Source organism: Haemaphysalis longicornis, unplaced genomic scaffold (genome assembly GCF_048455015.1).
Source record: "Haemaphysalis longicornis isolate Haplotype H1 unplaced genomic scaffold, Haemaphysalis longicornis Haplotype H1 scaffold_8, whole genome shotgun sequence".
Lineage (NCBI taxonomy): Eukaryota > Metazoa > Arthropoda > Arachnida > Ixodida > Ixodidae > Haemaphysalis > Haemaphysalis longicornis.
In genome coordinates, this window is record NW_027526445.1 from 79,374,954 (window position 1) to 79,389,065 (window position 14,112).

Below are 14,112 nucleotides of genomic sequence, written 5' to 3' on the forward strand. Positions count from 1 at the left end.
TTTTGTATGTGCAACAGTGTAAATGTAAAAGCGAACTTCGCAACCCTAGAGGCAGCAAGAAAATACAGATTCCAATATGCCACTTTTGTAATGACCTTTAGGGATTGTTGACAAAAATTTTGCTTCAATTTTAATTATTTTTTGTAAACTTTTGTAGGTTTTTGTTTTTGAGCTCCTGATAACTTGTCATAAGAGCAAGAACAATAAAACTAGAAACTTGAGCCGCGCGACCCAAGTATTATGTTTTTCATAGCTTTCAGTAGCTATGACACCCTTGCACGCACTTCTGACGAAATCACTTGATACAACGGCCGGGCCAATAGCATTAGCGACGGTTGCTAGATTACTTAGCGGCTAAAAGTTATTATTTTACTGTTCGCAGAGTCTGGACATTTCTAACAGGAACTCCCCGCAATGAAGATAGCGTTTTGCGTTGTTAGTGTGGCTTTCGTAGGTAAGCCCAACATTTTTCTTGCGTTTGTTGTATGCACCAAGACCCATGAACTGTAACTTATTAGCCTACGAGAAACAGGAACAGAATAAATTAGAGACAGCGCAAGGATAAAGTATGCATGTTTTTAATAGAATACCGAACTAAAATAGTAGTATATATTGAAATGACACTTAAGACTTCTTAATAATAAGGATTTGCAAAGGCTGTAATAGCCCTATCATTAATATAGCGTTAATCTCTCCGGTTGCATCTTGCCCCTTCTTTTCTAATTTACTATGCTTCAGCCCCTACTCATCTTCGAGAAATAGAACACGTAGCTAAAACACACGTTACAAAATGCCATATTTGCTCATCTGTAAATAGCCTAATGTCTTTACCTCGATGTTTCCCTGTGTTTGTTTCTGACGTGCGTCCATAGCTAGAACCCAGACGGCATTCAATACACGAGCAACTGCCTCACCCTCTTGGACACCTTTCTTTTTTTCTGTACTTAATTGCGCCACAATACCCTGTTATCCTCCTGATTCAAAGAAAGACGTACGAAAAACGTTTTTCGCTTCTTTCCTAATTAGGTTATATATTTTGCCACATTCAAAAGATTTGTGCAACCGTCAGTGCATTTTCGCGACACCCATTTCTATCTCGAAAGATGTAACACGATTAGCTGTACCTTTACCGACCACGAGTGTTTGACATCTGAGGTTTCTGTAGGTGCGTGTTCCCTTTTTTAGAGTCTAGTGTTTCCTATTGGGATCATAATTGAACGTGCTTAATTCTCCTCTGAAGTAATGTTCTCGCTTTGTTAACTTGTCCACCGTTGAGCAGGGTACCGTCAATGCACGTACGCCCTACCTTTTGTATGTACTGCTTGAGCAATCGTGATTTGTTTGTCATCTTTCAGTAATTTTGAAGTCCGCTTGGCGTGCCAGGGATGTTCCACTGTTTACCCGCCGTGTTAAGCAATTTGTTCACAACAAACTGTGCGCTTCAAACAATTTCTGTCAAGTTACTCGCATGGAGCCTTTTTATCCTAATAGATTATTAGTGTCAGCACGACAAATGCCAAAAATTATTGTTTTTTATCTTTATATACGCAGGTGTACTAAAGAGCAACGGCAACCTTGTACTGCTGTTAGCCATTTTCAAACATTTAATTTCAATTCGAGAGTAATATATCGAATAAATTGTGTTTGAAAATTGTATTTTCAATTACTATTCATGTAGTTATTAACTTCTTTCGCAATTCTAAGCGGAGGGATTCAATTTTTGATACCAATTGGCTAAACGACTCTTGGAAGATTGAAAATAATTTAGGTTAAAAAACCTCACTGTACATTCCTGCATTACACGGCGTAAAAAGATGTAAATCGTTGCACTTGGTGCTTATGTCTTAATATGAAGAAGTGGCCTCTTTTTATAATGTTGGAGCAAAAGCTGCGGTGAACAATACTATAATGGTCATGTGGTCCATTTGGCTTTGTAAGAACTACGAGCATGATTTTCCAACGGCAAACGCTGCGACTTCAGGAGGATTTCATCATAGGAATAAATGGTCTATTGATCGATAATGTTGTCGCCCAGCTGCGTAGGACTTGCGGCATCTTTTTGCGATTTCCCAGTATCCCCAGATTAGAGAGAACCCCAAGGTACTCTTTACTTTGGAGTTCTATTTCTCATTTGAACATGAGAGCAGAAATAACGGTTGGAAATAGCCTTTTTACCAACCTTTTCCTTCATGCTTCCTATAATAACATTGGCTGTGAATAACGTGTATTCTCCTCTTTTCGAATTAGTGTATGACGAGAATTTACTCATGAAAAAACGGCTGATGTTCCTCATTTCAGACAGAGAAGATGAATATTCTTGGTGACGTGCGTGATGATATTACTCGGTAGAAGGTCCATGCCGTACCAAAAGAACTGGTAGTAGAAAAATCGCCATTTGGCTGCTACAAGATACATAGCTTATTCAAATAGTGGAGCGATAATAGGTCTTCCAAAAGTGAAACAGCTACTAATCCAGCAATGACCTCCAATTCTTAGTTCAAAACAGGCGATTCCATCAGGGTGACCTAATGAAAAAAATCACTGATGTTGTCTATCGTGAGCATCTTGTGCGCTCATTTGTGCCGAGCACAACCTTCGATACACGGTTTTTCCACTTCGAGACTCAGAAGCAGAGGAGCTAGTGGTTTTCTTGAATGACTGCATGAGGTCCTCCATTGTTTCACCGTAGTACGTGCCCAATACTTCTTGTGATATTTCTTTCAAATATATTTACCAGCGAAACACGTGTAGAAAAAAAATAACACAGCCTTTTATATAATAAACAACAAATACCTGTACCCAGGATTTTACACTGATGTATCCAAGTCTTCTTTCTGCGATGTCTTGTGCTGCCCATGGTCCCTATTTTTACAATTCAAGGACCTATAACAAACTGCACTGTTTTTACAGAAGATGCACACTGCATTTCATTTGCAGTATAACCCATCAACAAGCTAAAGTACAACATTCCGTAATCGTTACAGACTCTGTAGTGGTAATTGCAGCTTTCCGGCACTGCAAAACAAAAAAGTGTTCTCAACCAGCTAATTAAAACACCAAGAACCGCCCTTATCTCAAACCTCCGAATAATTGTTTCCTGGTTTTCGGTACTTAGCAGTATTTGGAAGAACCAAACTTCTGAACGGAATGTCATTGTAGCCACCCTTTGAGGCAGCGTATATTTACCTTGTTTCCCCCTACTTCGACCTGAAAGCAATGTTAAAAAGTGTTCTTTGTAAAATCTGGGCAGGAAACCTGGTATCAACAAAAACACAACAGATTACTTGCTTAGAAATTCATGTTTAAGCCGAATTATAACACACAAACCCAAGCGACACACGTAAGTGACTTTACCTAGGCTACGGATAGGTTACGTGCAATTGACACTTGTACTACTTCGGTGAGTCCTCAACACCCCTGTGTAGCAAGTTGGGCGAGGGCACACTTGTAGTCTACACACTAATTACATGTAAGGCACTCAAAACAACATCACGCAACACTTCTCGAAAGTCTACGGACCACAACTTCCACTCCACGAATCATGCTTTTCATCCGACTATCCTATGTATTCTCTCAAATACATTTGCAACCAACTTGACATAAGTTCTCGATTTTTCCTTAAATGCAGGTTTTCGTTACATTCAGGGTTTGAAATAAAGCTCGCGGGAATGAAGCAGAAACGAAGCCAAAATGCTAGACATAAAATAAGGTGAACTCACGCTTCAAGGATATATTTCTCAGCAATAAACTGAGTTTCGCCTCAGGCTGTCGGAAGAGTTTAGGCACCAAACGGTGCTCCAAAGCAGCAAGGTCACTTACTCCGTAATAAAAAAACTCGCTGAACAACCACATAAAACAAAATGTCACTTTTGAAATATATCACTTTTTTTATTGCCCCAACTAATTCAAAAATTGCTACACCAATACGCAATGTGTTATGCTTCTCACTGTATGGAATTTCACATAAAGGCCTCTGCACAGGATAGCGAACAACATCATTCTACTCGTATCATATATAACATAACGAATAATTGCAAACATTTTGCTTGCTTATTGTGAACAAAGTTCAGCCACTTGATATACCGTTATGTATTACAGTTGCTATCAGTATGCCTTGAATTTTGGATGTGTTAGTGTGTATTTAGGATTTCAATTGGTTGTGTGTTAGGTGACAGAAACGGCACACATAGTTACATTTTTCTTTATCTTTTTAAAGCGGTAGTCTGTATTCAATCAAGCGCAAGCGATATGGATTCTGTGGAGGTTACGACTAAAGGTGAGTGTCTTCCAAAAACATTTGAAACCGTAAATATGGAGCCGTGGAACCTTGAGAGATCTCACGCCAGACTTTCATATTGTCTGGTACGTTTATCAATTTCAATAATAAATGTAAAAAACTCAAGGACGCCAGTTTTATTTGAAAAGTCCATAAACTTAGCCTCAATCAAGCCACCGGTTTTTATTGAGTTTATTAACTCATCCGTAATATAAACACAAACTATGTGACAAGTGTGGGGTATTGGGCGTACAATTCCTTTTCGAAAATACGTTTTGTACCAAAATCTACGTTCCTCAGAATCCAGAAATAGTTACCGTGCACATTAGAATTGTAATGTGGGATTGCATATTCTTATAATTAGAGTTGAAACGGGGTTGATTTCTTTAGCTTCTCTGTGTATGTAGTACCAAAGTCAGGGTTTTTTTATGTACAAATAAATGAAACGACAGAAACTAAGTTTTTTGAAACACATGGTGTTGTAAACCCACAAGAATATACTATCATAAAGGCTGTTCAAGCGGAGTGTTATCCTTACGCCGCACCAAAAGATCTCTCGGAGCGATGACATGAACTGGAGTTGCCTTGCAACCCCTTGGGCCGCTGTTCATAGCATCCCTCTCGCTTCGCTAGCCAAGAAATGGCTCCCTTTGGAGTCACCGGTGACCGTTAGGCTGCGACGTGAAATGCTTTAACTTCTCGAGTATAACCGAATCGTCCATTGCCCAGGCTTGTGCGTGGAAGTCCGCCATGGTAGTAGCTCACAGAATATACTGAGTGCCAGAGCGTGCGCGCATCGTGAGGAGCGCCCAGCGTCGGCCAGCTCGAGCTTAGATAACAATCGGCGCAACATTTGTGCCGTAACCTCTGGCATGCTCTTCTGCCCACCAGTTCAAGTGCGTTTGCACCTGAAGTGGGGCGCACCAATGGAGAGTTCCCACTAGAGACGCCGAGTTCTCAAAGCCGGTTCACGACAGCTCTAGCACGTGCTTACAGTGTCCAATTTTGGGAGAGATGATAAGGCTGCGGACTTTTCAAACCATCCGGCCCTGTCAGGCTTTGAGAATTTTCAGTGCAACGTTCGAAAATTGTTGTAAAGTGCATAAGACAGATTTCCAATGAAGAGGGGCCGCCAGTTCTGCTGTTTTCCAGCCTTGCGCAACTAGCGCAAGCTGGGACAGTTTTTTTGTCATCTTAAACAGAAAATATTTACTTGGCCTTTTGTGCGAAAAACCTATTTTAAAGAAAATCTTCTGGCATGACGCAAAGGGTGCACAAAATTATCATTAAGCTCTACGGGTTCCCGGGCGTGAGACTCGGGAATGAAACACTAGAAACTAGCTCACCCGCTTCTTGGAAATGCTGGGGCATAAGAAACAGCGGGAAAGGTCGTACACCAAAGGGCAGTCATGATCTAAGCGGCATCCGCTTTGCTTGATTAGTTCACTTTGGAGAAACAGCAACGCCATCACAGAGCAGTTGGGCCGACGAAGCAACTGCTGCCGCGAAACAACGTCGATCCACCGGGTCTAAAGGCCAAACTAGACGCCTTTACTGGGTGAAACAGTTAGCGAGAAATCCGGCTTTCGCACTTAGACATCGTAAGAGATGCAATGTCGACCCCGTTGCCTTTTCATTATGCGCGACACTTCGGAAAAGTTAGAACACTTTACTATCATGCTAAAATAGTTGTGTTGCGTTAGGAAAGCGTCAAAGTGCAATACTTTGCAACAATGTTTCTCAGAGGGCCATTATTCTCCGGACAATAGGGATTATTAGCGGCAGTAAAAACATTTTCAGATGATGAAATAAACGAATGAAGTTACCTCAACAATTACTCTATTACTACAAACATGAGAAACCCTGCAAGTTGGATGAAAATATATAAGCACGCAGTGAATGGATTGAAGACACCAACAAGGGTACATGAAGGCATGATGTATTGGTAGGCCATGATAGCACGCGCACTGGCCGTATAAGCCATTCAGTTCGCCCTCTTCTTCTCATTAGAGTTAACACAGCGCAGTGCCCACTGCCGGCTTCTTCCCCCTCGTAGCAATAGCAAGCGCAAAATTGTGCATTGGCAAAGCTACAAATAAAATTGTGGTTGAAATTTACACAAGGGAGTGTTTCCGAAAACTGGCGTGGATTCTTCGAAGCTTCATTTTAAGGAAAGGGCTTAAGAAACAAGAATTGTGAGCGACATGCCAAAGTTCATTAGTGTTTTATGATTGTTTAGACGGGGAAGGATCATGCTGTACTGGCAGCTGGCCGCATCGTGGAGAGAGCAACGAGTACGCGCCGGCGATACATTAAAAAATTACTTATCCCTACTTCCCAGTGGGTAGTCATTGCGGTCAAAGTAATCCACACACAGTACCCATCGAGCGTTGACGATACAATTTCTGAGGCAAGGAAAATACTGAGGCCCCAGTACGCTGTCTGGAGAAGTCTGCCGGAATATAGCAGCTATAAAATGTAGGGGGAATTTTAGGGTAGCGAAAGCTTTTGTCGTGTTACCTTCGATGTCCGTGGCTTTCCTTGGAGACAACACAGCTCCGCTCAGTCCCTAAGACGTTCTTCCGCTGTGCGCCAGGACGCGGCTTGAATGACTCGTCGCGCTGTCTTCTTTTCATGTCAGAGGAAACAGCGAAAATTCCGGGGCAAGTTTATATCCACAGGAGGTCAAAATACTAAAGAGAGCCTTCTACCCCACACCTATTACCATGTCGGGGACGTGAGAAGACGTCCCCCTTCATTTAGTTAGGAAGGCCGCGTGGTTAACAGAAGACAATCTGTGGCGGAGATAGGCGAGCCAAGGCACCGGTGGTAATCCTGCGTAGCAGAGTGCGAGCGCCGTTCTGTCGGTGAGGTGTATCGATTCCAACTGAGAACCGCATAACTCGTGGCTCAGTGGATCGCGGCTCGGGACAGGATCTGCGGCCCCGCGGTGCACGGCTCCGGTTGCGCGAGCTCCCGCGGCTGCCGCGGCGGAGCTGCTCCAGGCACTCTTCCTCCAGTTGACTCGCGGTTTTGAGACGCGAGAGAACAAAGAACTGTAATGAACACAATATTGACAACAAAAAATGCCCTATGCACCTGTGCGCATTGCAACTATATACAAGTTCGTTAGAGCCCAGTCACACAAGGAGAAGAATGACATGCTGTAAACTATTTAAAAGTTGTGCCCAGTCCTTATCAGGCCGTTGAATCTGTCCGGTGGTTTGCCGCTAGATTGGGCATCATCTGAGGGTGCTCAGCGGTGGACGTGTCACAGGGCGGAAGATGTGCAGATGAGGTACAGGGAGCAAGGACTTGCGGTACGTCGTGGTGTTTCGCGGAAGACTTGAGAGCACTATTGGGACGGAACATGGCTGTTTAGGGGTGGAGCACCTGCGGTACCAATGACCGAAAGCTCATAATTTAAACCCAAGACGCGGTGTACCTGGGCACGCCTTTAGCAGAGCTCTCAGTTCAGGACATTCCAGGTGAAGGGCCTCTGTTTTGCAGCTGTGACGAACGTAATGTCGTTTGGTCCTGCGTTCTCATTGAACATGATGATAGAAGCCTCATGCCTGTGGTCGTTTGGGGTGGTGACAGATTACCAGCTGGTGCGCTGTCCTACCCGTCATTCTTGAAGACACGCTTGTCGAGGCGAAGGGCGTGCGTGAGCAAGTGTGTTGAATTACAAGTGGGAAGTGTGGTCCTCCAGTGAAGTTTATGATCCTTGAGATGGTGTTTAAAAGGCCTATCTCATGAGTGGAGGACGTTACCCGCACTTGTGCATCAGTAGAGACACAGTGCTTGCTCAGTGTTCCGGGCGTAGATCCCACGGGGCGCTTTGATGATGGCATTAGCAGGCAATGCAGGCAGTGAACTGATGGTCATTTCTCCGTCGTCGACGATGGTGCACTGTCATGAGTGCGGGGCGGACTCGGCATGTTGTCAGGGCCCAGTAGTGTTGCGAGTACTGAGCCTGGCTGTGGTGAATCCACGTGAAGGGGACTTAGGTGGCATAAACTCACTTGCGTTTGCGGTGGGGTTGTGGCAGGTGCGCAGTTAGGCATGCATCGCTGACTCACTCGTATGATGATGTCGAGACATGATGGGAACCCGCAGGTATGTCATTAGGAGTAGCCAGGACAGGTAGACATTAGGGGTAGACAAGTGTTTTTTCTGAATCCTGAAATACCGGCTATCTGGCTTTTTCTTAGATGAGGCCTGAGTATTTTTTCTGCATTACCCAAATCTTAATTACCTTGCCTTAAACGAGGACAATCAGAAAATGTGAGCCTAAATAAATCTTGCGTGCAGAAATCTCTCAATCAGTATTCTTGCTGAAAATTGTTCTCTGAAAGCCCGGGAACTGTTCGCCATGAGCATTAGTTGTGGCTATAGATATTTTATATAATAAAACTATTCTGATTGTCTAGTTGGGCATACCTTGGTCAATAACAGCTTCGGTGAAAAATGATTACTGTTATTTTACACCGTTAAACGGAACGATTACTGATTTGGTTGCTAACAATAACTAGTGAGCTTCACCTGCTAGGCTTTTGTGTTTCCAGCCCATTTCTGCGCTTGCTTTAGGTTGCAATAGCCCTTCATGATTGTTTAAAACTGTAGTGACAAAATTCACACTAGGAACAGCAACCCGAAATTTTAATACCAACAATGACAGATTTTCACGTTGAATATAGCCGTTGTGTAGTAACGGGAGGTGTTCCCGTTGTTGCTAGTGAATGTTTAGAAAGTGATCTAGGCCGTTGGAAGGACAAGCATGGTGAGGCGCAGCTTCGTTCAGGCGAAGTATGGGATCATCGGGTTTTTCGTTTTTTTTGCTTTGTTTTTCTAAACTGGTGGTATTAGTTGAGTATTGCTCATTTTGCAACGGTACTCACACAAACATTGCTGTTTTTGCTCGCCCATTCACGGGAGAATATACCGCTGACGAAATAGAACATATATACTGTTGACGCTTACGGTACGGGGCTCCCAACATAGCTTGTGTATAGGGTCGTGGATTGGAAACGTTGGCTGTCGTAAATCAATGGCGGTGCCACAATGATGAGACATTGAAGTTCGTGAGCGGGAAGCCAATGTTACTTCAATTACATGGGTAATTTGTTTTGCAAATAAATACCTCACACAAAGTTTTCAGTGTTACAATGAATTGCATTAGGCGCTATATTTCGCCTATGCGAAACAAATGCTATAATAAAGTTAACAGTTAAGATTGTTGCCTTCAGAACAAAGAAATAAAAATATTCGCCGTTGTCACAGTGAGTGTTGCTCTGCGTACGCAACCATGGTGTTCTTTTTAGCAAAGGCGCCACCGGTGCCGCATGAATATCTTTTCAGAAAACCTCATCGCCTTGAATATGTGTTTCTTGGGCAGGAGAACTAGTCGTTTGTCTCTTCGGAATCGTTTACTTTGAATCCTATTGTGCGAAATGATGTCTGAGTGAAACATTGAGAACCAAAATGCTCGTCCGTGAAAACCAAAGAGATCAAGAAAGCTAAGCGTATTTCTCTCCTACGGTGCAGCTGAGAGGCGCGTGCCCCTTCTAGCCAAGTATCCATCCCCGCAATTTTCTACGAATATTACCAGGCCTAAATTTTCGGAAAGACACGCATTACCATCGGTGGCTCCATCGTCCTGCCTACCGTTTCTTGCTGAACTATATCCAGGAGGCAAACTTAGTTACCTGGATATGGATCGGACTTTATACTTGTGTACCTATCCTTGAGGCTATTAATAAACAATAAAAACAAATTTGCCATGAGGTTGCTCGCATTTAATGCCGGTTCTTCCGATCTTCGGGTAAAGACACGTGCGTGCATAGAGCTTGTGCAAAGGTTGCACAATCAGACGCCACTAATTCACCACTCGGCACTTCTGCGGTAGATTTTTTCAATCAAATCTCTTGTTTCAAAGTCGGATCACCAGCGAGTAGCCCGGTAGAAGCCACGAGAATCCAATTACTCTAGCACTGTAAGAAAGTAAAACCCCATAAGCACACCATGATTGCGAAAGCTTCTGATACCGACCTTGATACTTTTTTAAGCCAGACCTACGAAACGATGCCAAACAGTTGCAACCAGAGAAACGACTGCAGATATGCTGTCACAACATTCGGCATTATGTCGCTATAAATTTTAGGAAACATTCTAGTCGAGTTGTTTTGTACCTTCATGATTCCCCCGACCCCAGACGGAGCCTAGTTGCGCCCAATCTGCAGAGACACCAGTCTACTGCAGCCCTGCTCCCATTCCTTGATCTCTTCTTCAATTTCCGCATTATAACCTGTTACATACAAACGCCCCAGCCCATGTTCCTACGAATATTACGGTAGCATTAACTCCAGAGTTTGATGTTCACCACTGAGTATATATTACGGATTCCGCAATAACGACGTTTATATGCTGAACAATAGTGACCAAGCTACATTCTGTCGTGACCCTCATGGTGTGATGCTAATCAGAGCTACGAAATGTCTAGTTTGGGCTGCAGGGCCACCAAGATGGCAATAATAAATTGTTATACCAGGCCATATACTTCATTTGACCAACAAAGTTTAAAATTGATTTTTCTAACGCGCAGCTAAGAAAAGTCGCGCTGTCTGCACATAATATGTCTGATTCGATAGCACGTTGCGACTACCACCATGTTTGTTCTGGACAAAAAGCGTTTCTTGGTCAATGCTTATGTCGACCTACCTGCTTTAGGGCGGAGTCATTTGATTCATAGCGCCGAATAAAAGGTGAAAATAATTTGGTTTTCGACATCAAGGGATCTCAGCGCATGAGATGTCCTGAGTGGCGCCCTCAACAAAACAGCTTTAGCCTCCTTAGCCTTCGACAAATGATTGCTGGAGCTCTATTGCCCGTTCCCTAGGTTGAAGTTTGAAGTGCGTGCGTATTAGTCTCCACGAATCCAAGTCTTTCGCGGCAGACATGCTATGCCAGCTGTTATGGCAGGCGTAAGCAATCTATAGCTGCATCCACACACGCTAAATGTACATATTGTAACGTGGCCCCATAACACATGAAACGAACCCATTAAGATGGTAGTTATGTACTACACTATTTACACGATGTTGGCAATGAGATAGCTCGCACAGCCAGAACTTCTTCCATTTCTTCTGTGAAAATTGTGCAAACGGACCTCTTCTTCTTCCCGTGACACATCCCCCTCTGCGAAAGTAACCGTCTCAGTGGAGGCCATAGAAATATATAGATTCCTTGACGATGCGCAATGAGAGAACAAGTGCAAAGTTCTCGTCACCACGATTGAGTATGATGGCAGTAGTTAACACTGAACCATCAACTGCAATGTCCGCTGACCCCGTCAAGCAACATCCAAAGGCCTCCGCGATGCGCCGGAGATCTGAGTAGGAAAACGGCCTCGTCTTCTGTTCGTGCCGCGGCTGGTCACGTCGGTTGGTTTCGGGAGGTCTACGGCTCGTCACACGGGACTTGGCAACAGTGCATGGGCTTAATTGGACACGTTATGCACTCTGCCCAAGGCCCCATTGAAACCAAAACTGCGGCCGAACCCTCCATTATACAAAACATTACACGATCTTTCTGTAGGGGATCCCTGAGTAGTATGCGAAGCAGGCATGGGGTCGATTCAAGTGCCCATTAGTTTTCAGTTTGTCGTTTGCGTGAGGTTGAGGTACGAATCTACCGTTATATTTACCCTTTGGTGTCCATGGTAACTACCACACTTTTCCCTTATCGAAACTAGGAAATGGGAAAATGCGTTGACCCCATGGGTGTTTTGCATAGTACTCAGGCTTCCCCTACGGGAAGATTGTGTAATTTTATTGGAGGGGGATGGAAGGTGTTACAGTGAAGAGGCACTAACAAGAGACGTAGTACGTTGTATGAGTTTTCTTTATTTGTGCATTATCATCGTCATGTTCAACGTAGATGACGTCCAGCTGTGGTTTGCGCTCCGCTTTATGACCACTTATGGTCTGGGAGATCCAAAGTCATGGGCTGTTGTGGATGAACCCTGAGTTGCTGAAGATGAGGTCGATGCTCGTTCCCCGGATGGTTGTGCGCTGCTTGCAATCACGGCCCGCCGATACGCGCCGACGCACGCCGCTGCCGAAGACGACGAAACGTCGAAGGCGCGTTAAACACGCTTTTCTGGTGCCGGCCGAGGAAGACACCGGCAACACTGCCGCACCAGGAGCCCTTAAAGGGGAAGTGTGGTCGCCTCGTGCCGGCCCAGAAAGACGCCGGCAACACTGCCGCTCCAGGAGCCATAGAAGGGACCAGGCGTTCAGCAAGCCGAGCATGCACCGTGGGGGTGTGTACGGCGCAACAGCAACGTCAACGACAAGGAGCGACATAGCCCCGACCATGAGATGCTTCGCATCTAAAAAACTGGGTTTGGCTTTACTGCACATTTCGACAATCCCTCGATATACCAACTCTGCCACGTCAGTCATTTTGCACATTCAGTGAACATTTCTGCAATTGCAAGCATCTCGAAGAAAGTGCGCGCAAGCCTAACTGCTGGGATGACATTTGAGTTTCCAGAGTCCTTCGTTTTATATTCGACGGTTTCAATGAACACTCGTTACCAAGGGTGATAAACACCGGTGGCATGATTATTAGCTTCAACCATTGCCTTTTGTGAGAATATTTTACGACGACAACGAAGTGGTAAGCGAAACAAATCGTTGCCTCAAAATTAGGATATTTCAGTCTTGATGGCTAAGGAACATAACGTCCTAGCGCATTCATCCTTGTCTTCAAAGATTCCCGTTTGTACACATCAAGTATTTGAGAAAAACCGCTGAACAGCTTTTGAACCCTAAACCGCAATGGTTTGAAACCAATACAGAAACCCCCCTTCCGATTTCGCAGCAGCTATAGTACGAGATCGGTTGCCTTGCACAAAAAGATTACCGGATGCGAGTATCAGTGCGTCCGGGATGTCTGTCCTACAAAGAAATGATGATGATGATGGTTGCGTGGTAATAGCGCATTGCCAACTGGGGCAAACAACGCCAAAACAATGGCTATATATGAGAGGTAAGAACGTAAACAATAAAATCACTCAGCAAGAACAAAAGTCAAATCAGTAAAATCCAGTGATGATGGCTGGTGTGTAAGGCCAGGTTCTCATCATGCATGGTATGAAATTCAGTCTAAAAATTTAACTTCTGCTATATATTTAATATCGCGTTTGACAGAAAATATGGGATCATCAGAAAGGAAAAAACGCTGGGTGTACGGGATGTGCTGTCTGTAAAGTTTGGTGAAGGGTTTGCGTCGTGTTGTGTCATGTGCATTGTGTTGAAGTAGTACATGGATGACTGTTAGGGCCTCTCCACACCCGCTACACAGACGTCTTGAAGATCAGCAGGATGGAAAGTTGGGCGAGTTGGTGTTGCGACATGGTGACTAAACAGCGCAGAAGACGAAACACAGAGAAGAGCAAAAACAGGACGAGCGCTGACTATCAACTGGGGTTTATTGGAAAAGAAACATATTTATATACAAGGTCACAAGTAAAAAGCGCGTGCACTCCGTTGGTATCACCTCAGACAATCAGAAAAAGAGTGAACAAGCAGAATCAAAACCTTTATCGGCAATCAAGAAAAGCTACTTCTTTCTCTTGCAAACATACTGAGGCATGGCTAATGCAAGCGTCACCGAGCTTTGTTATGTGTGAAGCCTCTATTATTTCACGTTTACGCTGATTAGAATGATTAAAAAGAATGACAGTTTTATCAAGAATGGGCTCGCATGAAGGCGTGGAGCATGACCGACAATGTTCTCACATGTGGGACGTCGGCGTTCCCTTCAACGAA

The 14,112-nt window shown here is 44.1% G+C and overlaps 1 long non-coding RNA gene across 1 annotated transcript in view; it reads left to right on the plus strand.

Annotated features, from left to right (window-relative positions):
* The first annotated feature begins 316 nt into the window (after positions 1-316).
* The window catches only part of LOC144148736 (uncharacterized), a 42,679-nt gene continuing 28,883 nt past the window's right edge, over positions 317-14,112 (plus strand). Inside the window, exons 1-2 of the long non-coding RNA XR_013318043.1 lie at positions 317-454; positions 4,217-4,276. This is a non-coding gene — a long non-coding RNA (uncharacterized LOC144148736). The remainder of the gene's footprint in view (positions 455-4,216; positions 4,277-14,112) is intronic.